General features: G+C 46.7%; 2 long non-coding RNA genes across 2 annotated transcripts in view; one reads left to right on the top strand and one right to left on the bottom strand.

Moving 5' to 3' along the window:
- LOC125105066 (uncharacterized) overlaps positions 1-24,207 on the bottom strand; it is a 34,867-nt gene continuing 10,660 nt past the window's right edge. The window contains exons 2-3 of the long non-coding RNA XR_007128802.1: positions 8,272-8,449; positions 1-118 (exon numbers count right to left, since the gene is read on the bottom strand). This is a non-coding gene — a long non-coding RNA (uncharacterized LOC125105066). The remainder of the gene's footprint in view (positions 119-8,271; positions 8,450-24,207) is intronic.
- On the top strand, positions 5,330-7,951 carry LOC125105067 (uncharacterized). The gene is made up of 3 exons (XR_007128803.1): positions 5,330-5,383; positions 6,276-6,425; positions 7,845-7,951. It is a non-coding gene; the product is annotated as an uncharacterized LOC125105067 (long non-coding RNA).

The raw sequence follows: 24,207 nt of genomic DNA, 5'->3' as shown, positions 1-24,207 counted from the left end.
TTTCTTCCATAGGCCTCCCTCTGAGGTTCTGAGGAAAAGTGGGAGCAGGGCAGGAAAATGGGGGAGGGCTTTCCTCCTCCAAGGTGGTGGTGCCAGCACACAGGACTTGGTAAGGCAGCTGCTGAGGGAAGGCAAAGAGCCTCAGCTGCTTCTGCAATCCTCTTATAAACCAAAGCTTTAAGCCCCTGGGGAAGGGGCAACGGAGTCTTGCTTCGGGGAAGTGATAAAAGCAAAACTCACCTGCTTCTGGGTGAGGAGTCAAAACCTTTTTGCCCTTCTTTAACACAGCCAAAGATCCACTGCTTCAGTGAGTAAGAATGGAAGCAAAATCCCTCTATCCCAATGGGAAAGCAGGAAACAATCATGGGCTGAAGATTCAAGCAAGGGTCTGGTCTCCGGGGTGGGTGGGGGAGGGCAAGAAACTTGGGCCACCCCAAACCAACCACAGATATAAGGCAGAATTTGGCTTTCAGAGGGAGTGGGGAGAAAGCCTCACTCTTGCCCTCAGGATGTTGTCTAAGACTAAAGCAGAACCTGGATAACAGACACACACATCCTCAGCCCACCCCCACTGCCTGTCCTGCCCCTTCAGGAGCCTACAAGCACATGGCAAGCAACAGCGGTCCACTGCTGATGGAGGGGCAGGCATGCGGGGATGGCTGAGAAGCTGAGGGCAGAGCAGGAGCCCAGAAAAATCCTCTGATACCCCAGTCCCTACTCTAAGCAGCCCACTACCAGAGGAATTCAAAGACTGTGACATACGGAGGTAATGGTGGGAACGACAAACCCCAACCCTACCTGACTCCTAACTCTACTGATTAAACCCCACAGACCAACCGAAGAGGCATGCCCACTTCCAGCCATAAATACCATTTACCTCAGTCTCTGCTCTTTACACAGGATGGGTATTCAGTACAAATTTGTGAAACATACATGAAAGGGCAAGAAAGAAAAAAAACCCCAAACCATCATCAAAAGATAAATCAACAGAACTAGACTCCCAGATGACAGATTTTGGAACTCCTGGGTAGGGACCTTAAATAATAATGACTAATATGTTAATGGGTCTAGTGAGAAAGGGTGGGCAACTTGCAGGAACATATGGGGAGTCTCGGCAGAGACATGGAAACTATTAAGAGAGTTAGGTGGAAATGCTAGCAATAAAAAACTTGGTATCAGAGATGAATTCCTTCAACAAGCTATTCCATAGGCAGGCACAGCTGAGGAAAAAAGCAATGAACTTGAGAAAGGTCAATAGAAATCATCCAAGCAGGAACACAAAGACAAAAGGGAGTAAGAGTAAGAAAAGAAAAAAGAAACCCAAGCCTCCGAGATTGGTGGGAAAATACCAAACAGTCTAATATATGCGCCATTTGAGTCCCAGAAAGTGAAGAAGGAGCGCATGGGGCAGAACTATTTGAAGAGATGATGGTTACAACACAAACAAGGACGTGTCACTGAGGGCACAGAGAGAGGGATGTGGGAAGCGTGAGGGGAAGAGCCACCGGAACTTGGCATCCAAGTGGAAGGAAGCGTGAGGGAGTAAGAAGGGGGAGCATGGCACTTGGGTTTGGTAGTGGCGGGTGGTTAGCAAGTGGTGGTGCAGGGATGGCCAGCCTGGCTTAGCCCTCTGCAGAGCCTGTGCTTGGTGGGTGGGCAGACTGGAGGGACACTGGGTGGACCTCTGCTTCTTTATGCCCCACCCACCCCTGGGAGGCTGTGCTAAGGGTCAGTGCACTGCCTGCTGTGAGTCAACTTGTGGCTAAGAGGTATACCCCTTTCCCCACCCACCTATCCCAAGTGCCGCCTGTCACAGATTGTTCTGAGGTAAAGATCTCTTCCGAGGCGGGCTTTCCTCTCTTCATGCTGACCTGATCCACTTTAAAAAATCAGTTCTTGGGGCGCCTGGGTGGCTCAGTGGGTTAAGCCGCTGCCTTCGGCTCAGGTCATGATCTCAGGGTCCTGGGATCGAGTCCCACATCGGGCTCTCTGCTCAGCAAGGAGCCTGCTTCCCTCTCTCTCTCTCTCTATCTATCTTTCTCTGCCTGCCTCTCTGTCTACTTGTGATCTCTCTCTGTCAAATAAATAAATAAAATCTTTAAAAAAAAATCAGTTCTTTTGCAGAGAAGCAGGGAGGGAGGAGGCAGTGGTGGGTGAGAGGGATGGGATCTGTGCGTGCATGCAAGTGTGCACAGGAAAAGGAGATGGGCTCTGCGGAGTTTACGAGAATTTTATTATTCCCATCCCCCCCCCTTTTAAACTAGGCTCCACACCCAACATGAGGCTTGAGCTCACAACCCTGAGATCAAGAGTACGCTCTACCCACTGAGCCAGTCACGCACCCTGAGTTTTGGGGCATTTTAAAGAATAGGGCCACTTTTGGCTTTCTATCCTTTGTCCTTTTTGGATGAGGTTATCCACTGGTAACTCGGCAGAAGCCAAGGTGCAGTGTGATCTTCAGCAGAGTGACCAAATGAATGGTGAGGTCTGGGAGACAGGATGGAGGGTGTAGGCTGGATAAGGGCACAGTAGCGTAGATTCATGGTTGTTTTAACAACCATCTAAAAAACTATGCTTGTTGATTGATAAACTCACATGATGCTGGTTTCTTCTTTTTTCTCCTTCACTTCCCCCTACCCTTTCTTCTTCTCCCCCTCCTCCTCTTCTTCTTCTTCCCCCTCTTCTTTTTTTTCTCCTCCTCCTCCTCCTCCTTCTTTCCTCTGTCCAGCTCAACATTTTTATTTTTATTTTTTAAATATTTTACTTATTTATTTGACACAGAGAGAGAGAGAGAGAAAGAGCACAAGTAGGGGGAGTGGCAGGCAGACGGAGAGGGAGAAGGCGGCTCTGTTGAGCAAGGAGCCTAATGCAGCTCTTGATTCCAGGACCCTGGGATCATGACCTGAGCCAAAGGCTTAATCAACTGAGCCACCCAGAGGCCCCAACATTTTTTAAAAAGATTTATTTATCTGAGAGAGAGAGAGAGAGAAAGTGCGAGCACAGGGGGAGGGGCATAGAGAGGGAGAGAATTCTGAAGCAGACTTCCTGCTGAGCATGGAGCCCCAACTGGGACTCCTGAGATCATGAGCCTAAATCAAGAGTTGGACACTTAACCAACTGACCCACCCAGCTCAACATTTTTATCAATGATTTGGATGAGTGCATAGAAGGCATCTTTACTAAAAATGAGAGGATAGGTAATTGACTAGGCAACAGAATCAGACTCTAAAGTTTTGTATAGACTGCAATGATGGGACAAAGTATGAAATCTAATAGGGATAAATAGGAAGCTTTTCATTTAGGATAAAAAAAAATTACTCCACAATTAGAAGACAAAAAGTACTATGTACTAGTTTGTTCTAGTGACATAAGCCAGACTCAGTCTAGATTAACCCCTAGAGGAATATTGATTGGGAAGGACAAAAGTAGAGCAGGCCTCAAGATCAGCTGGATCCAAGGACTTGGGTAGTATCTTCAGTCTCCTCTTAACTTTTTTCTATTTCTTCATGTGTAGGTAGCTATAGCAGGTAGAAACCTGGGAGTTCTACACATCATCTCAGTTTAGCAAATCTAGCCTTTCCAACTCCATATAATAAATCCAAGGAAAGGCCTCTGATTGGCTAACCTGGGTTACATGTTCATTGAACCAAGTGCTGTGACCAGGGACAGGATATTTTCATTGGCTGAGCCTAGGTCATGGGCCCAAACCTATGGCTAGAGGCACAGGGTGCTATGGTTGGCAATCCCACCAGAACCATTTGAGAATGGGAAGTGGGGAGAGTGCTGCTACCTGCAGAAAAGCACAAGGGATGCTGAGAAACCAAAACAACAGATGTTCAGTGTCTTTACAGTCCAGTTGAGTCAGTAGTGTTATGTATCTGCCAACATTTGTAATTCTAGGAATCAATAGTAGAAATGTACTTGGGGCTCTAGCAGCGTAAGAATACACCCTGGACTGGCCACATGACTCTGAAGCATCATCTGGGTACTAAGAAAGAGGAACACTGACAAACTCATGTTGCTGCCTGGAGGAGGGATCCAGACTAAGGAGGCTCAGAAGACCATCTCATTTAAAGAAAGGTCAAGGCAATACAATGTGGACTGGAAAGAGAAGATACAATAGACATAGTTGGCCTTCAAATATTTGGAGGAGTCTTGAGTAGAAAAATGAAACACTGACATACAACAGACAAACTGGACCATTGAGGGTAAGTTTCAGGGAGGTCAATTACCATTCCTTATAAGGTAAATTTTCAAATAGCTGTCTAAGAATAGAAAAGGCTGCCTTGTAAAAGGTAGTGAGTTCCCTGTCATTGGAAGTGTTCAGTCAGGCATCAGAGATGTTGTAAAGAGGATTCCTATATATCACAGAAAGTTGGGTCAGGTGACCCCGAAGGTCCTTTCCAGTTATGAGTCTATGGTTGGGCATCTGGGTGGCTCAGATGGTTAAGCAACTGCCTTCTGCTCAGGTCATGATCCTGGAGTCCAGGGATTGAGTCCCACATTGGGCTCCCTGCTTGGCGGGGAGTCTGCTTCTCCCTCTGACCTCTCCCCTCTCATGCTTGCTCTGTCTCTCTCTCTCAAATAAATAAAGTCTTAAAAAAAAAGTCTATGGCTGTCTATTGGAGACCTACAGGTACTTGCTGCTAGTAAGTCAGGTTTGGACTCCCCAAAATCTGGGAGGGAGAGCTGGTGAGCTCTTTTCCCACTCTAGATGATAATGACCCCTTCCAATCAGTCAGACGCAGACCAACAATTCTTATCTTAGCCCAACCTGTGGGGCAGACTCTCCAGCAGGGAGGATCACAGAAAGGCAGTCCTTGTGCTATTTCATGTCCTCTGAACACCTATCACGAGACAAGGACTGGGATGTAGGCAGTTTATTTTAGGGAGCAGGCAGGAGTAAGGGAGTAAGGAGAATGAGACAGGATAGGGTACACTGAGTGGTTCATTGTGGGTAGTTAGGGCTCAGTTCTCCTGGGAATCTCTCTGGGGAGCCTTAAAGATCACAGCTCCGAAGGCCCTCATTAAATGATGGGGAAATCTGGGCTCTAATTCTACCAGCGTCCATCCCTCAGTGTTGAGGTTTGTCATTTGGGAGTGTTAAGCTCCTGCTACTTCCAAGGTGCCCTGCAGAGGCTGAGAAAAGCCTCCCACAGAGGAGAGGGATGGTCTACTTGCATTCCTGGACCTAATTCCTTTTTTTTTTTCCTTAAGGATTTTATTTATTCAGAGAGAATGAGAGAGAGAGAGAGAGAGAGAGAGCGAGCACAGAGAGAGAAGAAGCAGGCTTCCTGCTGATCAGGGAGCCCAATGTGGGGCTCCATCTCAGGACCCTGGGATCATGATCTGAGCCGAAGGCAGACGCTTATGAGTCACCCAGGTGTGTTCCCTCGCCACCACGGACCCAATTCCAAACAGGAGTGGGTGGGTGGGTGGGGTTCTCACGCACCAGCAGGATGTCCAAGAATTCAACTCAATTCTATCCCTATCTACCCAGAAATTGTAGCAGATTCCACAGGGTAAGGGTTCAGTCCCCCAAGACTGTCCCCCTCCCCCCACTTCAGATGCCAGTTGCAAGCCCCAGGCTGTCACATGTGCTTCTGACCAACTGCCAAAGATTGGAGTCTCTAGCCACCTCCTCCTTAGGTTCAATTAATTTGCTAGAGCAGCTCCCAGAACTCAGGGAACCACTTCACATTTAAAAAAAAATTTATTTGACAGACATCACAAGTAGGCAGAGAGGTAGGCAGAAAGAGAGAGAGGGGAAGCAGGCTCCCTGCTGAGCAAAGAGCCCAATGTGAGGCTCGATCCCAGGACCCTGGGATCATGACCCAAGCCGAAGGCAGAGGCTTTAACACACTGAGCCACCCAGGCGCCCCACATTTATCAGTTTATTAAAGGATGTGATAAAAAACACAAACCAACAGTCAAGATGAAGAGAAACATAAGGGGAAGTACGGGGAAAGGGCCTGAAGCTTCCATGCCCCCTCTAGACACACTACTCTCCACGGCCTCTGCATGTTCACCATCTCAGAAGCTCCCAAACCCAGTCCTCTTGGGTTATTCTGGAGGCTTCACTGCATAGTCATGATTGAGTCCCTGGCCATTGGCTGATTCAGCCTACAGCCCCTCTCCCCTCTCTGGAGGTTCCCACCCTCTAATCATGTAGTTGTTCCTCCTGGCAACCAGCCCCTGCAGTTGGGGTGGGGTGGGGAGTCCTTCAGTAATAACAAGACATTTCTTTCACTTTTCTGACTCTGGTATGTTTTCAGAGACTGTGGATGAACACCAAAGATGTCTGGGAAATATACTGTTGTCATTGGAATGACCAAGTATACATGTTTTATAAATCAGTGCAACACAGATGGGAAGGCGCGAGCACGCCCGGAAACTGTCCACCACAGCTGCAGCTGGACACAGAGGTGAGCTGAAGGGATGTGGGGCAGGGCGCCACCAGCATCTGCCCTGGTCCCTTTCCCACCCGGCCCAGGACCTAACAGGGACAGCAGAGAAACTCTGATTTTCACGCTTTAGCCTCTGTGGCCCAGTGGGGTCTCCTGGTTGGCTAAATCGGCAGAACCTTGTCTGATGCCCACCCATAGCTCCCTTGGGTTGTAGTCTCCCTTCTGGGCTGAGCTCCCTCACTGCACTGTCTGGGCTGAGGGCGCCAGGGCACTGGGCTCTCCAAGCTACCACCTGTTCTATTCTACACCCACATGTGAGCTTGGGACATGATGACATTAGGGACATTGGCTGCATTGTTCACTCTACGATGGTCAAGGCCAGAACTGGTTAAAAGCTGGAGGGAATCCAAGTTTCCTCTGCTGATGGCCTATTGTTTCTTAAGAAGCTAAGGCTAAGAATGACCCAGAACTCAAAGACCCTGAGAGACTCACCCAAAGCCTTGGAGACACCTCAAAGATGGGAAATCAGTGCACTAATGTTAGAGGCAGAATTCCTGGCCAGCATGGAGGACCAATCTGGGTTGGTCTGTGACTCCAGTTACCACTCCTCCAGCCTACTTGGTCAGAGTTCTGAAACCCTTCTCTCTCCCAGTTCCTCTCTCTCCCTTACCCCCACATTCCTGAGTCGGACTCACTGTCTGTCATGTTAGTTACCTCCCACCAGGGGGCGACATCACCTCTGATGGTCGCACCCACCACTCCCCAATTTGGCCTCACTTCCTGCCATCCCGGCTCAGTGCTCTGATACCCATTTCACCCCCTGCGAGAAGGGAGGCTGAGCTGTAGGTATTTATGGTGAGTTTGGGGTGAAATGGACCAAGGGCCTCCCTATGGCAAGGAGGGGGTGGGTGTGGGTGTGTGTTGGGGCGGGGTTCGATTTTACCGTCGTTAGCTTAGGGCAAGGCAAATGGCTGGCAAATGTTATCCAGCCAGAGGAAGAGTCTGGCCAGCAAATCGACTGAAACCCACCTGAGATGTCAGAGAGATGAGACAAAACACTGGCTTTGCACCCGGCTCAGGGCAAGGCACTTTCCTGGGATGGGAGCGGGGAAGGGTGGGCTGACTCCTCTCACACCTGTCCCATCTTTCCCCTCTTCCTCCCTCAGGCCCTCTCCATTGCTCTTCAGTGAGGGCTCCTCTCCCCCTGTGCCTCTCGTTGTCTGTTTCTGTCTCAGACTCTGTTGTGCTTTGTTCATCAGCCTTCAGTTTTGTGTCGCCGAGACTCTGAGACTCCATCAACCATCTCACTTTTTTTTTTTTTTTGCCTCTTCACATTCTCTGAGTCCCTAAATACGCTTTGTTTCTCTTTGTCCAAGAGACAGTGCCTGCCTCTGACTCGACCTGTTTTTCTGTCTGTCCGTCTGTCCATATTCCCAGAAGCCCTTTAACTTCTGAACGGAGTGGCTTTTCTGAGAGCAGAGCCTGGGACGGCCACCCAACATGCGGAGTAGAGGTGGCTAAGGACATTGCCAGCCCAGCAGTCGTCATGGCAACAGCCAGGGCGGGCCAGGCAGGGGACTGCCGAACCACGTGGGCTTGACCTTTCTGTGGGTGTCACGTTTGAGCGGGAGCTGGGGAAAAACAGCAACAACTGCTTCTCTCTGGCCCAGCCCTTGGCCTTCCAGGATGGGCTGAAAGGAGAGAGGGAGAGAGGAAGAGAGGCGAACTGGGACAGCTGGCCACAGGGTGAGAGGAGAGACGTGCCAACCAGAGCCATCTAGAGAAACCTCGGGAGAGAGGAGCGCGAGCACAGGCACGCACACACAGCTGCAGGTTGTCACCAAGACTCCCACTGTGAACTGACCTGTGGAGGGCACCAGACATCATTCCTGGAGGCTCCGCTTGCCCTTCGCCAGTCTCGGCTCTGGGTAGGTGGTTGCAAAGGTCAGTTCCCCGCACTCAGAGCTCCCCTCCAGACGCCTTCGGATCACATGTCACTTTTTCCATATTGCAAAGGCTTCTATTGCTCGAAGGAAAATATGCTAAAAGAAAAAAGAGCCAAATGATTCTTTCAAAAATAGAAATATTATAAATGCAAAAGCCCAAAGAAAGACACTCAAAATAAAAGGCATTCTAATCCTCCCTCTCCTTTTCCCGGCTCTGAAGGTCTCTCCACAGTTGTTTCGCAGGCCTGCCAGGTGAGCGAGGAAAGAAGAGGCTGGGTCCCCGAGGGCACAAGGAGGACTGCCAGATTTTTGGTAGCCCGACTGTGATGGGAGCTTGGATTCACAACACTCCTCCCTGCCCACACCCACCCATCCTGCTCCTCATCTTTTCCCTATGGGGCAGACACACAGGCACCAGGAAGGGGTGTCCATGGGCATCCTATTAACCTCAGGAGGTTACCTACCTCAAGAGAGAGGTAGGTGAAGGGTACAGGGCAGCCTCAGGTTAGATCCATAGAGAACACAGCTTGCCTATGGATCTCATTTCTACACTTTCAAGCTATGGCCATGCAAGAAATCTCAAGCCTTCTGGGAAACACTGCTATGGAAAGCAAGAACCACAAATTGAGAATGGAAAAAAAAAAGGTCTTGTAGTGTACTGAAAATCTACGTGCAGGGAATACATGAAGGGGGCACTCACCAGCCAGGAGGTGGGTCATGACTTAACACACCAGCATTCCAGCCTTCTTCTATTCATCAGTCAGCCCAAAATCCCCTTGAAGAATGGGCCTTGAGCACTCAGATAAGGAAAGGGGAAGTCTTGGGATACTTGGCAGGAGAGGGCACGGCAGACCAAGTGGGCATAAGTTAGCATGCTTCCAAAAGGCTATTTGAAATGAGTCCTGATTATGTATGGTTGAAAATGGTCAGAATGTTACCAAAGATCCAGCAGTTGCGAGGCTAACCTCTCTTTCTCTGACTCACAGGTTTGTGTGGTGGACCTCTGTTTGCAAGCTGATTGACATAACCTCCTAGTTCTGTCCCTACAGAATTATCAGTGACTCTTCCTGCCCCTTTCCTGGGGACAGAGTAGGTTCTGGGAACCTTTGGGTACCTGGGACTCCAGAGCAGCGGCCAGAGGGCAGGAGGCGGGTGGCTGGCCGCCCCACATGAGGCCCAGGCTCCAGCCTTGCACACATGCACAGCACCATCCCTCTCCCCCTGCGGCAGCTGTGTCCAGGGCCTTTTTCTTCTGCCTAAGCCCTTCCCTCTAGCTCTGCCTTTTCTCCATCAGCCCCTCAACTCACCCCTGGTCCCCCTCCTGCTCAGCACCTGGGGCTGGGACAGCGCCCCAGGGATTTTTTTTTTTTTTTTTTTTTTCCCTTGGGCAGTCTTGGAGCATCAGCACACCTGAAGTGGTGTAAACTGGGGAATGTGGGTCAGACTGGCAATTGCTCCTGCCAGGCCTGTCGCCCCTAGAATCCATCCCTTCTCTTTCCACTCATGCTCTGGGCCAGGCCTGCCTCAGCTTCGGGATCTGGAGGCTCACTGCACTAAGACAGGCTATCTATTCTTTCATGCCCCTGCCTTTGCTCGCTCCACTCCCTTGGTCAAAAATCTCTTTCCTGGTGAATCCATGTTCTGCTTCAAGACTCAGCTCTAGTGCTACCTTACATGTAGAGCTCTCCTCAGTCTACCCCAGGCTACTTTGTTTCCCTTAGAATTTGTTCTCACCACTCTCAGAGCAGTCATGTGTCTGTTTCCACATCTGCCTCCCCACGGGAGGGTGTGCTGGAATGGGCTGGATTGTACTGATCTGTGGAGCCCCAGAACTTGGCTCAGTGTTGCTCACTGAGTATTTGTGATTGCTGTTGGTCCTCCTCCAGAGTAGACCCACTGGTGTAGGGTGAGCCAGAGAAGGTCTCAGACTCCCTAGAAGCATGGCAATGAGTACTGGGTGGCATGGGTCATGCTGCCCCTTACTTGCTAGACCACAGCCCCATTGTGACCCAGGTCTTACAGTGCCAGGCTGGTTGCAAGACAGGGTACTTCTCACCTCTGGTAAGACCACAGCTTTGGCCCACTGGCACCCCATGGGACAGAGAAGCAACATCTGGCTAGCATCTGGATCCTTGGGCAGATGAGTCCCATAGTTATTCCCTCGTCCTTTGCCTTTACTGACTCCCCTTGCTGCACTAGACAGAGCCCTGGAGAGTGGGCTTAGAGCAGGAAGAGAGGGCTGGAGGCATCCTTCCTGTCCTCCTCCCTCTCCCTCCTCCTGGCTGGCTGCAGCTGTGTTGTGTGATGGGGAACTGAGCACAGTCTTAATTACCGCTCAGCCCTGCTCATTAGTGCCTCTGGAAGGCAGAGAAGCCCCGAGTTAGGACGTCTCGATCAGAGTGGAGGCCAGGGCCCCAGCTTTCCCGGGTGATCGCTAGTCCCATTTTTCAGGGGTTGGGTCTGTGTGACTGTGGATCCCTTTTTGGGCCTCCTGGAGCTGGTGAGAAGAGAAGGAAGGCCGGGCCCCCTCAGGGGCTCTCGCTCATGTGTACAGAGCATCACAGGGACAACATATGGTGGAACATGTGAAACTCCAGTGCCATCAGAGAAAAATGAACAAATGATTAAATAAATCAAATGTGCTCAAATCCAGCACACTGATGACTTACCTGCCTTTGGAGGGACTTAAGCAAGGAGCCGGGTGCATTGTTCAATTTTTTTTTTTTTTTTGCAGTGAAATGGAATAAAGAACTGTAAAGTGCTGAACACTGAACAGAAGAGAAGCTGAGTGAAGGAGAGGAGGGGTGGGTCCTGGAAATTATAAGAGAAAAGGCCCCGTACAATATCTGGGAAAAGTCCTTTACAATGCCAACTTGTAAACACCCTAGATGATGATATGAGATAATACATATGAAAGCACTTTTTGAACTGTAAAGGGCTTTGGAAATAGAAGGTATTATTAGGTAATATTTCTGCTCAGTGCAGACTATAGAATAGATGCTGTGGGGAGGCTGGAGATTTATGATAATGACTCATCACCCGCAAGGCACTCACGCAGTTTAGGCTGTTTCATTTAATTAGTCGTTGCCTCTCATATACACTACTGTGGAAGCCTTCGAAAGGGCCTCCCCACCTCCACCTTCTCGCTAGTTCCATTCATTTTATATGCCACCGCCAGGTTAATTTTCCTGATGTGGAGCTCTCATCAGATACTTGCAATGATCCTTTCGCCCACTTCACAGAGCTTGGAGATCTTGGCTTCGCAGTCAAGATCCTCCATGCTCTGGTCCCACATGGCTCTCCCAACCTGATTTCCCTCCTTCCACCCTGAAGATGTAGACCCAGGGAGATCAAGTCCCTTTGCCAACACCACATAGACACAAAGTGGCAGATCCCCAAATCAAGCCATCAAACCCTCTGATGGATAAGATGCAATGAAGATCTTTCCCACACAGAGCTTTTTCTCTTTGGAAAAAAATTCCCTCAGGACAAATTCCCAGGAGTGGGATTACCAGGTCAAAAGACATTACTATTTTTATGGTCGCATGAATTGACATATGCTCGGCCAAAGGGCTGAGCTGATTTATATTTTAGTCGGTGATAAATACACACAACTTTCACCAGACCCTCCTTGCCACTGAGGGGTAACCTTTGAATAGATTGCCTCTTAAATAAGGTATTTCTTTGTTCTAGTTTGAGTTTCTTTGACTATAGAGGTGGAATATTTTCCATAACTCTATTTACTATGTGTACTTTATCATGTACGGATTATGTGTTCATATGTGTGGCTCATATAATTATTAAAGTCTCCATATATCAAAAGCTGCATGGGCGCCTGGGTGGCTCAGTGGGTTGGGCCGCTGCCTTCGGCTCAGGTCATGATCTCAGGGTCCTGGGATCGAGTCCCGCATCGGGCTCTCTGCTTGGCGGAGAACCTGCTTCCTCCTCTCTCTCTCTCTGCCTGCCTCTCTGCCTACTTGTGATCTCTCTCTGTGAAATAAATAAAATCTTTAAAAAAAAAAAAAGCTGCAACTAGATAAAAAGAAAAAGGAAAGGCAATCTTTAAGAGCAGGTATGGTTGGCTCTGTGAGATCAGCGCAGAGGTCCCTATCCGACAAAGTCATGTAAATAAGCTGTACCTTGAGTGAATCTGTAAAACAGAATTGAGGTCAACTGATTTAAAATACAGTCAGCAATTAAAGGGAGCACTTTGGAGAAGGCATTTCCTGACTGAGTCAATACTTTTCCTGACCCCTGTCATGTGTCATAACACTAACACCCACTACTTAATTTCCAAGTCACTTTGGTGACTACACATTTGTCCTGAAACAGCAATGCTTTATTTTTTTTATGATGCATTAAAAATTATTTCATTTTTGACAAGGTCATGTATACACACAATACAAAGGTCAAAAGATATAAAAGGATAGAGAGCGAAAACAACATCGCCTTCCTCCCCTGCCTTCTAATCAAGTTTCCCTCCCTGGGGACAGATGCTATTCCCAATTCCTTGTGTATCCTTCAGGGACATCCTATGCATATTTGAGCCTGTACGTATATATCCTTAATGGAAATGATAACATCCGATATAGCATACAATATGGGCTGATCCGTACTTTCCTGTTTTGAGAACATTCCCTATCAGTATACAGAAAGTTTAAATACATTTTTAAAACTGGAATATTCAATGGATGTGCCCTACTCGAAGAAAACTCATTAAACAAAAATCTACATATATGAGGCAAAGTTTCAGGAGGTATTTATTTTGCAACTAAGCCTCTATTTGTATAGAAATAAAAAGCTGAGGTGACTGGGTGGTTCAGTTGGTTGAGCAACTGCCTTTGGCTCAGGTCATGATCCTGGAGTCCCAGGATGGAGTCCCGCATCAGGCTCCCAGCTCAGCAGGGAATTTGCTTCTCCCTCTGACCCTCCCCCTTCTTATGCTCTCTCTCAAATAAATAAATAAATAAAATCTTAAAAAAAAAAAGAAATTTAGGGGCACCTGGGTGGTTCAATGGGTTAAGCCTCTGCCTTTGGCTCGGGTTGTGATCCCAGGGTCCTGGGATTGAGCCCCACATTGGGCTCTCTGCTCAGCGGGGACCCTATTTCCTCCTCTTTCTCTCTGCCTGCCTCTCTGCCTACCTGTGATCTCTCTCTGTCAGACAAATAAATAAAAACTTAAAAAAAAAGAAATTTAATATTAAGCCAACTCCATATATTTCAGTTATGATTTATTTCATCAATATTATGTTAATGTATTTATACAGAAATAGTCTATGAAAAACAAAGGCTGTTTAGCTTAGAAATTATATACTAAGCAAATAAACTCTTAAAGATTATACTATGGTCAAAATGACATATCCTGACCTGGTCAGAGAGTGTGATTATATATTTGAAGAAGTTGGTTCTATATTCATGTGATTTTATAGGAGATGTCTTTGCCATTAAATTAATAATATTAGGATGTAAAAATCAGTTGGTAATTGCTTAGGGTAGAGAGTAGGGGAAACTAACTTCACAAGGATCTGAGGTAACAGAAATGTTCTGTACTTTGATTGGGATGGAATTAAAAGCGTGTATATATTTGTAAAAAAAAAAGAGAATAAGTTGATTCTATGTAATTCTTGTGGTTTTTTTTTTATTTAAATTTTATGTATTTTTTTAAACATATAATATATTTTTATCCCCAGGGGTACAGGTCTGTGAATTGCTAGGTTTACACATTTCACAGCACTCACCATAGCACATACCTCTTGTGTTTTTTTTTTTAAGATTTTATTTATTTATTTGACAGAGATCGCAAGTAGGCAGAGAGGCAGGCAGAGAGAGGAAGGAAAGCAGGCTCCCTGCTGAGCAGAAAGCCCAATGTGGGGCTCGATCCCAGGACCCTGGGATCATGACCCAAGCTGAAGGCAGAGGCTTAAACCACTGAGCCACCCAGGTGCCCCGTGTAATTCTTGTGTTTTTAAAAAAGATTTTATTTTATTTATTTGACAGAGTGAGAGGCAGCGAGAGTGGGAACACAACTTGGGGAGTGGGAGAGGGAGGAGGAAATATCCCCCTGAGCAGGGAGCCCAACTTGGGGCTCGATCTTAGGACCCTAGGATCATGACCTGAGCTGAAGGCAAATGCTTAATGACTGAGCCACCCAGGTGCCCCTAATTCTTGTATTTAAAAAAAAAGATTTTATTTATTTATTTGAGAGACAGAGAGAGAGCACAAATGGGGGGAGGAGCAGAGGGAGAGGGACAAGGAGACTCGTGTTGAGAATGGAGCATGACACGGGCTCAGATCCCACAACCCTGATATCATGACCTGAGCTGACATCAAGAGTTGGACGCTTAACCTACTGAGCCACCCAGGCGCCCCTGTGTAATTCTTGTATTTAAAAAAAACAAACAGGGGCGCCTGGGTGGCTCAGTGGGTTAAGCCGCTGCCTTCGGCTCAGGTCATGGTCTCGGAGTCCTGGGATCGAGTCCCGCATCGGGCTCTCTGCTCGGCAGGGAGCCTGCTTCCTCCTGTCTCTCTGCCTGCCTCTCTGCCTGCTTGTGATCTCTGTCTGTCAAATAAATTAAAAAAAAAAAAAAAAAAAAAACAAACTCACAAATGTAATCATTCCAAATGTAACAATTCCACCTGTGCAGTTTTCAATCTGTTCAACAAACATCAAGAGCTCCCAGCATAAAGGAAGGGCTCTCAGTGCTAGCTGACATGAGATGTGCAGTCCAGGGTTATCAAGACTTCTTGGTAGCGTCCAGCACAGCAAGGCCCTGTGTCCTAACATGGCACAAGACTAGATTTCTGCCATGGATCGCATCAAGGGGTTGGGGTATGCCCTACAAATATCCCCAACTTTTTCTAATCACTGACCCGGTGGGGGGGCATCTATGGGTTTATTAAAAACTGTCCTGTGCTTTCAGCCTATGCCATCTTTATGGGTGTGAGTCTCCTGTGTTTTCTACCTACGTGTAAAGCAGCTTTTATTGTTCGTGACGACCTTACTTTGGAGCAACTGAACTGGCACTCTTTGTGGAATGAGCCATTGTTCACCTTATCAGTGTTTGGTATGAGCTTTTAAACTTTGATCTTCTCTCTCCTTGGAATTTATGTTCTCAGACTTAGAGTCTTAGCTCTTCTAATGCCTGCTTTCTTTCTTTCTTTTTTTAATATTTTATCTATTTATTCAACAGAGACACAGCGAGAGAGGCAACACAAGCAAGGGAGAGTGGGAGAGGGAGAAGCAGGCTACCACGGAGCAGGGAGCCTGATACAGGGCTCGATCCCAGGACCCTAGGATCATGATTCAAGCCGAAGGCAGACACTTAACAACTGAGCTACGCAGGCGTCCCTAATGACTGCTTTCTAATTGTAGAGTTAGAATGAATCATACAAGGAAGTTGATTCGTTTGTTCATTCATGCGGTTTTCACTTTCATTTCCTCCAAATCTTTGCTCGAATATTACGTCCTCAATGTGGCCTACCCCAGTAACTCTAAAATGGAAACACTTGCTCTTCCTGTACCCGCTCTTGTCATGACCATGCTCCGTTTTCACATATTATTTAGCACCTTTTCATTCTTTTAAGATTTTGTTTTATTTCTTTGTCAGAGAGAACAAGTAGGGGAGCAGTAGACAGAGGCAGAAGCAGGCTCCCTACTGAGCAAGGAGCCCCATGTGGGACTTGATCCCAGGACCCTGGGTTCCTGACATAAGCTAAAGGCAGACGCTTAACTGACTGAGCCACCCAGGTGTCCCAGCTTAGCAACTTCTAACACAATATGTGCTTTTCTTATGTACTATGAATGTTCTTTTTTTTTTTTTTTAAGATTTATTTATTCATTTGACAGAGACAGAGAGGTAGGGAGAGAGAGAGGGAGTACAAGCAGGGGTAGAGTGAAAGGGAGAAGCACAATCCCCACTGAGCAGGGAGCCCTATATGGGGCTTGATCCCAGGATCCTGGTATCATGACCTGAGCTGAAAGCAGACGCTTAACCGACTGAGCCACCTACGTGCCCCCTGTATGTTCTTTATTGTACATCTCCCTCCCCGGGGATGTAAACTCCATTTTGTTTGCTGAATCGCTAATGTGTGCAAGAATCTAGAACAGTATCGGGTACAGAGTAGACCCTCTATAAATATAGTATTTGTTGTAAGAATAAATGATGTAAGCTTCTGCCGTGTATAAAACATACACAGGGGCTAAGCATGTTGGATCTCCAAAGATGAATCTGCTGTGAGTCCTACCCTCAAAGGGCCCACAGTCTAGCCTCAGATTTGGGACATGGATTTTTTTTTTTTTTAAGATTTTATTTATTCATTTGACAGAGAGAGAAAGATCACAAGCAGGCAGAGGCAGGCAGAGAGAGAGGAGGAAGCAGGCTCCCCGCTGAGCAGAGAGCCCAATGCGGCCGATCCCAGGACCCTTGGATCACGACCTGAGCCGAAGGCAGGGGCTTTAACCCACTGAGCCACCCAGGCGCCCCAGGACATGGAATTGTTAACTACAATACAAGAAAGAAACTGCAGCACAGAAAAAGAGCCGTGAAGTTAGAGGAGGAGGAACAGAAAGCTTTCAGTCATGGAAGAGCCTTGGGAAGGCATGAGCACAGCAGTCGGAGAGACTGCAATTGAATACTGAATTCTAGTGAATGAGGTCGGCTTGTTATAAGCTCCTTACCCATAAATTGGGGGTAAAAGTATTTATCTTAGTGTGATGGTGAGGGTCAAATAAGATAACGCCTGTACGGAGCCTGTGGTGGCTAGCACCTGGTGTCAAGTTCATGATGATCTAAGATCAATCCCCTGCTTCCTCTGGAGTGTCTCTCAATGGGAGAGCATAAACAATGACCTATAATGGAATTTTATAAGTCATTTAAATGATAGTGAGCAGGACTGTGTAACAACACAGACAACAGTTGGTGACTGACATCAAGTGAAAAAAGACAGACTTCAAAATTGTCCATGATTACAACTGGGTAAAAATAATTCAAAATCTACACATAATCCATTCTTGGGCTTGGCGGGTGGGAATGAGAATTAATTTACCCAAATCTGCTGCTTTGATCTTTATAATTCCACTTTTTTGTCACCATTTAACTTTTTAAAAATATTTTATTTATTTAACAGAGAGAGAGCGCGCACAAGCAGGGAGAGCAGCAGGCCAAGGGAGAAGCCAGCTTCCTTCTGAGCAGGGAGCCCAATGTGGAACTTGATCCCAGGACCCTGGGACCATGACCTGAGCTGAAGGCAGAGGCTTTAACCCACTGAGCCACCCAGGCGCCCCACCATTTAATTTTGATAGCATTTCAAACTTACAGAAAAGTTGCACGATATGAGGAATTTCCAAAAACCTTTTGTCCAGATTCACCAATTATTTGCATTTGCATGTGTGCTTTCTCTCCTTCTGCATATATGTGTGTGTATATGTGCATTTCCTAAGAATTAAGTCATTCTGGAGCACCTGGTTGGCTCAGTTGGTTAAGTATCTCATCTACCTTCAGCTCAGGTCATGATCCGGGGGTCCTGGGATCGAGCCTAACATCAGGCTTTCTGCTCAGTGGGGAGCCAGCTTCTCCCTCTTCCTCTGCCTGCCACTCCCCCTGCTTGTGCTCTCTCTGCCAAATAGATAAATAAAATAAAATCTAAAAAAAAAAAAAATAGTCATTCTTTCACCTAATCACAGAATAGATTTCCCACTGTTTTTCAAATAAATAGGTTGAGAGATGTTACCTTCCTGAGATCCTGGACCACACTCTCACTAGCTTAGGATATAAGACTCTTCTCTGAGATCTTTGGGCCTCTCACATCTGAAAACCTCAGCAAACTCTTGGGTCCGTCACACTGCCAGTGGGCGGAGCCCTCTTCCCAGGCAAAGGGTGTGGTGTGTTGTGCCCCCCACCCCAGGTTGTGTGGGGGAGGGGCTGAGATGGCACCACCCAGATGGAACCTCCTGTTTGGGACTAAAATCCTGAAGGTGTAGGGCCCCAGGGTTTTGGGGATGCCGGAAACGTGTCCACTAGAGCTGAGCGTCCCCGGAAAACAAATGGGCTCTCAAGGGAAAGACACTTAGCTGGCCTGGGGGCTCCCCACTTGGGGCCTGCTGAAAATATTTCTTCAAACCCCTGAGAACTGAGGACCAGTCTACAAGTGCTGGAGCCAGAAGTGGTTCAACAAGTCTGTCCTTGGAATTCCTAGGCTTAAAGCCACAGTAATACAAGGACTGCTAAGGGGCTGCTTTGTTTGGCGGAATGAATTCTCTGCTAAGGGCCTGGGGCAGTGACTGGAGCAGCGGCCTCAGCGCTGGGAGGACGGAAAGGGTTTCTCATTAGCTCACGGACAGGGTCTGCACGCATCGGCAGTTCATAAACTCTCCCGCTGTCACCAGGCTAGCAATCCTCTCCACTCCTCCCTTGGTCCTTCTGAGTTACCCGACCCCAGGGGTTCCTCTCTCATGCCCAAGGGCAAGCGCAGGCGGAACAGATGGCACATGTGAAGGAACTCAGCACCATTCCAGACCGCACAACTGGTCTGGTTCTGGCCTGGAGACCCAGGTCTGTACCCACTGGGTTACCAGTGGCCTCACCCTTGCTGTTCTTTCCTTCACTGTCAGGTGTCCCTTCCTCCCTGGCTCTGTTACTTGTGTCCTCTGTGATTTGGAGGAATTAGCCTCTCTGGGTGGGTCCCCTCATCTGTAAACAAGATAATGACATTGTCTTAGAGACCGTGGGTGTAGAAGTACACAACTAATCGGAGCGAGTGTTAGCAATAGCTGGAGCTCACCCATGGGAACAGCTAGAACTTGACCTCTCTTAATTTGTTCCCTAGAAGTGCCCTGTGCTGAGGGTGGTAAGCTGCTTAGTCAGTATCAATGGCCGAAGCTGATTCCTATCGAAAAATTTATTGCCCAGGGTGCCTGGGTGGCTCAGTCAGTTAGGCATCTGCTTTCTGCTCAGGTCATGATCTCAGGGTCCTGGGATCAAGCCCCACGTGGGGCTCTCTGCTCAGCAGGGAGCCTGCTTCTCCTTCTCCCTCTGCCTGCCGCTGCCTACTTGAGCTCTCTTTCTCCATTAAACCAATAAATAAAACCTTAAAAAATTTTTTTTAAAAAGGCTATTGACCATTCTCACCTATCAGTTTGATAATATGACCTATAGACCACAGGGAGCAGAGTCCTCTCACACACTAGTGGTAGGAGAATAAATGAACACAAACTTGTTCTCTGGGAACAATAGTGAGAAATATTTAGCACATTCTCTTTAATTAAGCAGTTCTCGTCGGAGTCTATCAGAAATATTCACAAATGTGCACAAGGTCATATGACAAAAGTGCTCATTGTAACGCTATTTATAATAGAGATGTATATTGAGGCAATCTGAATGTCTAAAATTAGGGAACTAGAAATTGTGGAGTTTTGATGCGGCCATGCTTGGGGTACCATGCAGCTGTTAAAAATAATGACAGATCCCAAAGCAATCTACAGATTCAACGCAGTCCCTGTCAAAATTTCAATGGCATTTTTCATGGAAATAAAAAAATCCTGAAATTTGTAGGAACCACAAAAGACCCCAAATAGCCAAAGAAATCTTGAGAAAGAAGAACAGAGCTGGAAGAATCACACTCCCTGATTTTAAACTACATTACAAAGTGATAGTAATCAAAACAGTCTGGTATTGACATAAAAACAGACCCATTGATTAGTGTAACAGAATAGAGAGTCCACAGATAAACCCATGCACATACAGGCAATTAGTTTATGACAAAAGGAGCCAAGAATATGTAAGGGGAAAGGACAGTCTCTTCAATAAATGGTGTTGGGAAAACTGGACAGCAACATGCAAAAGAATGAACCTGGACCACTTTCTTACACCATACACAAAAAATCAACTCAAAATGGATTGAACATAAGATCTGAAACCATACAACTCCTGGAAGAAAACATAGGCAGTAAGCTCTTTGACATCAGTCTTGGCAGTGATTTTTTGAATATGACACTGAACGCAAAAGCAACAACAGCAAAAATAGACAAGAGGGACTACATCAAACCAAAAGGCTTCTGCAGAGCAGAGGAAACCATCCACAAAATGAAAAGGCAACCTACAGAATGGGAGAAAATATTTGCAAATCATATATCTGCATAAGGGGTTAATACCCAAAATAAAGAAAGAAATACAACTTACTAGCAAATAATAAACAATCTGATCATAAAATCAGCAGAGGAACTGAATCGACATTTTTCCAAAACAGACATACAAATGTCCAACAGGTACATGAAAAGTGAGCCCCCAACAGGTGCTTGCTATCACTAATCATCAGGGAAATGCAAATCAAAACCATAGTAAGATATCTTACACCTATTAGAATGGCTGTCATTCAAAAGACAAGAGATAACAAGTGTGGGAGAGGATGTAGAGCAAAGGGAACCCTCTTGCACTGTTGGTGGGAATGCAAATTGGTGCAGCCACTATGGAAAACAGGACGGAGTTTCCTCAAAAAATTAAAAATAGAACTGTCATATGACCCAACAATTCCATTTCTGGGTATTTATATATCCAAAGGAAACAGAATCACTATCTCCAAAAGATATTTGCACCATCTGTACCCCCATTTTCCTTTTTTTAAAAAAGATTTATTTGGGGGGGCCTGGGTGGCTCAGTCGTTGGGCATCTGCCTTTGTCTCAGGTCATGATCCCAAAGTCCTGGGATTGAGACCCACGTCAGGCTGCCTGCACTGCAGGGAAGCCTTCTTCTCCCTCTCCCTCTCCCCCTGCTTCTATTCCCTCTCTCGCTGTCTCTCTGTCAAATAAATAAATAAATAAATAAATCTCTTAAAAAATATTTATTTATTTATGAGAGAGACTGAGTGAGTGAGTGTGGTGGGGGAGGGCCAGAGGGAGAGAGAGACTGAAGCAGACTCCCCTTTGAGGGCGGACCCTGACTTGGGGTTTGATTTCAGGACATGAGCCAAAATGAAGTCAGACACTTAACTGACTGAGTCACCCAGGCACCCCCACACCACCATTTTCATTGCAATGTTATTTATAATAGCCAAGACAAAGAAACAACCTAAATGTCCATCAACAGATGAACGGATAAAAAAACGGTGATATTTCTCTATACAGTGGAATATTATTCAGCTACAAAAAAGAAGGAAATCTTGTCATTTGCAACAACATGGATGGACCTTGAAGATATTATGCTAAGCAAAATAAGCCAGAAAGGAAGACAAAAACTGGATCATCTCACTTATATATGGGATCTAAAATAACAAACTCACAGAAATAGAAAACAGATTGGTGGTTGCCAGAGCCAGTGGGTAGGGAGTGAGGGAAATGGGGGAAGGGGGGTCAAAAGGTACAAACATCCAGTTATAACGTAAATAAGTTCTGGGAACATAAGGTACAGCATGGCGACTACAGTTAACAATACTGTGTTGTTTATTTGAAAGTTGTTAAGAGAATAAATCTTAAAAGTTCTCATCACACACATAAAAAAGTAACAATGTGAAGTGATGGGTGTTAACTAAACATGGTAATCATGTCACAATATATATATCTATATCAAATCATTACATTGTATACTTTAAACATAATACCATGTTATGTATCAATTCTATATCAATAAAACTGGAAAAAATAGAATTCCAACCTGGCTCCTGCTTAAAATCCCACAATGACTTCCATGACTCTCTGCATGACCTCCAATGTCCTAGGTGCTCAGGGCCTATCTTCTTCAGCCCTGTTTCACCTCCCACATGTTGTGTCTCAAGCCCAACAAATTCCTTTTAGTATCAGCTATCACAAACACGTAGATCAAAAATAATTGTACCAATCTAATACTTTTTACAGATCCACAGTAGAAAGTAAAACTAAAAAATGTTTTAACCCATCGGAGAGGAAGATTCTATGACTTAAATTCATAACCCTGCTTATGCCTACTTCCCTAGCCTTAGGAAATCTGTTCATTGCATCCCACCCAATAATGGTGTTAGAAATAGCTGGAGGTACTGTGATCAATTCCATATTTATCAGAGCAGAAATGCATTAAAGTGCTAACTGTGCTAAAGTTTTACAATGATGGAAAAAATAATGACAGATCATTATGTATTGACATGGAAAGATTTTATGTTTTTAAGCAAAAAAACTACAAATTGCCGAATTATTTTTCAGTGATCTCAAAGTGCCCAGCATAGAGTAGGTCATCAAAGAATACTTACTGAATTGAAAGAATATGATCCCAGTCTGTTTAAAAGAAAAAAATATTACGACCTAACACACATTCAAAAATAAGTCCCTATATTTCCATCTGCCTAAAAAACGTTGTTCTGAGGACAGGGCCCTGTCAACGGTGTTTATCCCTGGGTCTGGGAAGCTTTAACTTTCCTCGGCTCTGGTCTACACAGCCCACATGATGAGAGGGGAGGTTGCAGTGGCCAGCCCGGGCATACACACCACACAGCTCACAGGAATGGTTGTTGCTGGGGATCTTCCGTTCTGCTCTCTCGGTGGGAAAGAACAGGGAAGCCCAGCCACTCCCAACCACTGCTCAAGGTAACTTCAGGTGAAAAAAGCTCAGGACAAGATGTGCAATTATTTAGGACGCTGTTTTATTTATACCTAAGGAGAGACACCAGAGTATGAACCCCCAGGGGCCTGGGTCTTGGGTGGGCCAGACATTGTGGGTGGGTGGCTTTTAAGGTTTGGTGAACTTATGCCCTAAGCAGGGGTCATGCTCCAGTCGCTTAATCTGGGTCTCAGGTCTCTATGCTCAAAGTTCAGGGAGAGACAAGGAGTCAGGCAGGTCAGCCTGGACGACCATGTGAAATCCCAGTGGCACTAGGGTGAGGTCAGAGGAACATCTGGGTGTAGGTTAGAGGTCACTGGAGAGCAGGAGGGTTGGTTACAGGGGCCTGAAAAGGCTGGGCGGGCCTTTGGCGGTGGCTTTGGAATATTCAGGAGGAATTTGTCTAAATTTAGGAGACATAAGGGTGTCGAGGAGACTTGTAGAGGAAGGGTCACAGTTCATTTCCTATCTGCCAGGATGATGTTTGTCTTCGTGTGCTCAGGCTGCTTTCACAAATTACAACAGGCTGGGCAGCTTAAACAACAGGTATCTCTCCTAGTTTTGGAGGCTGGGCAGTCTAAGATCAGGTTGCCCATATGGCTGGGGTCTTGGTGAGGGTCCTAGTCCTGGCTTGTGGGTAGTCACCTTCTTGCCGTGTCCTCACCTGGTGGTGGTGGCTGGGGGAAGGTGAGCACATTCTGGTCTCTGTCTTCTGACAAAGACATGAATTCGACCATGAGGGTCCTCACCTTCATGACCTCATCCCAGCCCAACTGCCTGGCCAAGGCCCCACCTCCAAATACCATCCCATCATGGGGTTAGGGCTTCCATACATGAATTTGAGGGGGTACACCAAACAGCCAGTCCACAAGAAGGGCTGTGTGAGTGCAGGGCAGCTGTCCTGCCTGCTTACAAACTCCAGGCCAGTCAAAGCAAAAAGCATGCTGGGGCCACAGGTAAGGGTGAAGAGATAGAGGTCAACTCCAATTCCATCCCGGCACTCAGAGGCAAGGCAGAGCCTAAGGGTTTCCCCACCATGCTCCACGGGATCAAGGCCCTTCAGAAGGTGAGGCCTAGAGGTAACCATTAGCAAGGCAAGACCTGGGCAGGGGACAGCCAGAGGGACCTCTCAGGACTTTAGGTCAGGATTGTAAGGGGGCTGGAAATCTGGAAGCCTGGGCGGGGGTGGGGGTGGTGGTGGAGGAATCTCAGACTTAACAAGCCAAGACTTAACTTGTAAAGCCCATCAAAACTCTACTTGCATATATGTTATCGTATTAGATTCTTAGAACAAT

This window comes from Lutra lutra, chromosome 7, assembly GCF_902655055.1.
Source record: "Lutra lutra chromosome 7, mLutLut1.2, whole genome shotgun sequence".
Lineage (NCBI taxonomy): Eukaryota > Metazoa > Chordata > Mammalia > Carnivora > Mustelidae > Lutra > Lutra lutra.
The sequence above is the reverse complement of the archived record's forward strand: the minus strand, read 5'-3'. Positions and strand labels throughout refer to the sequence as shown.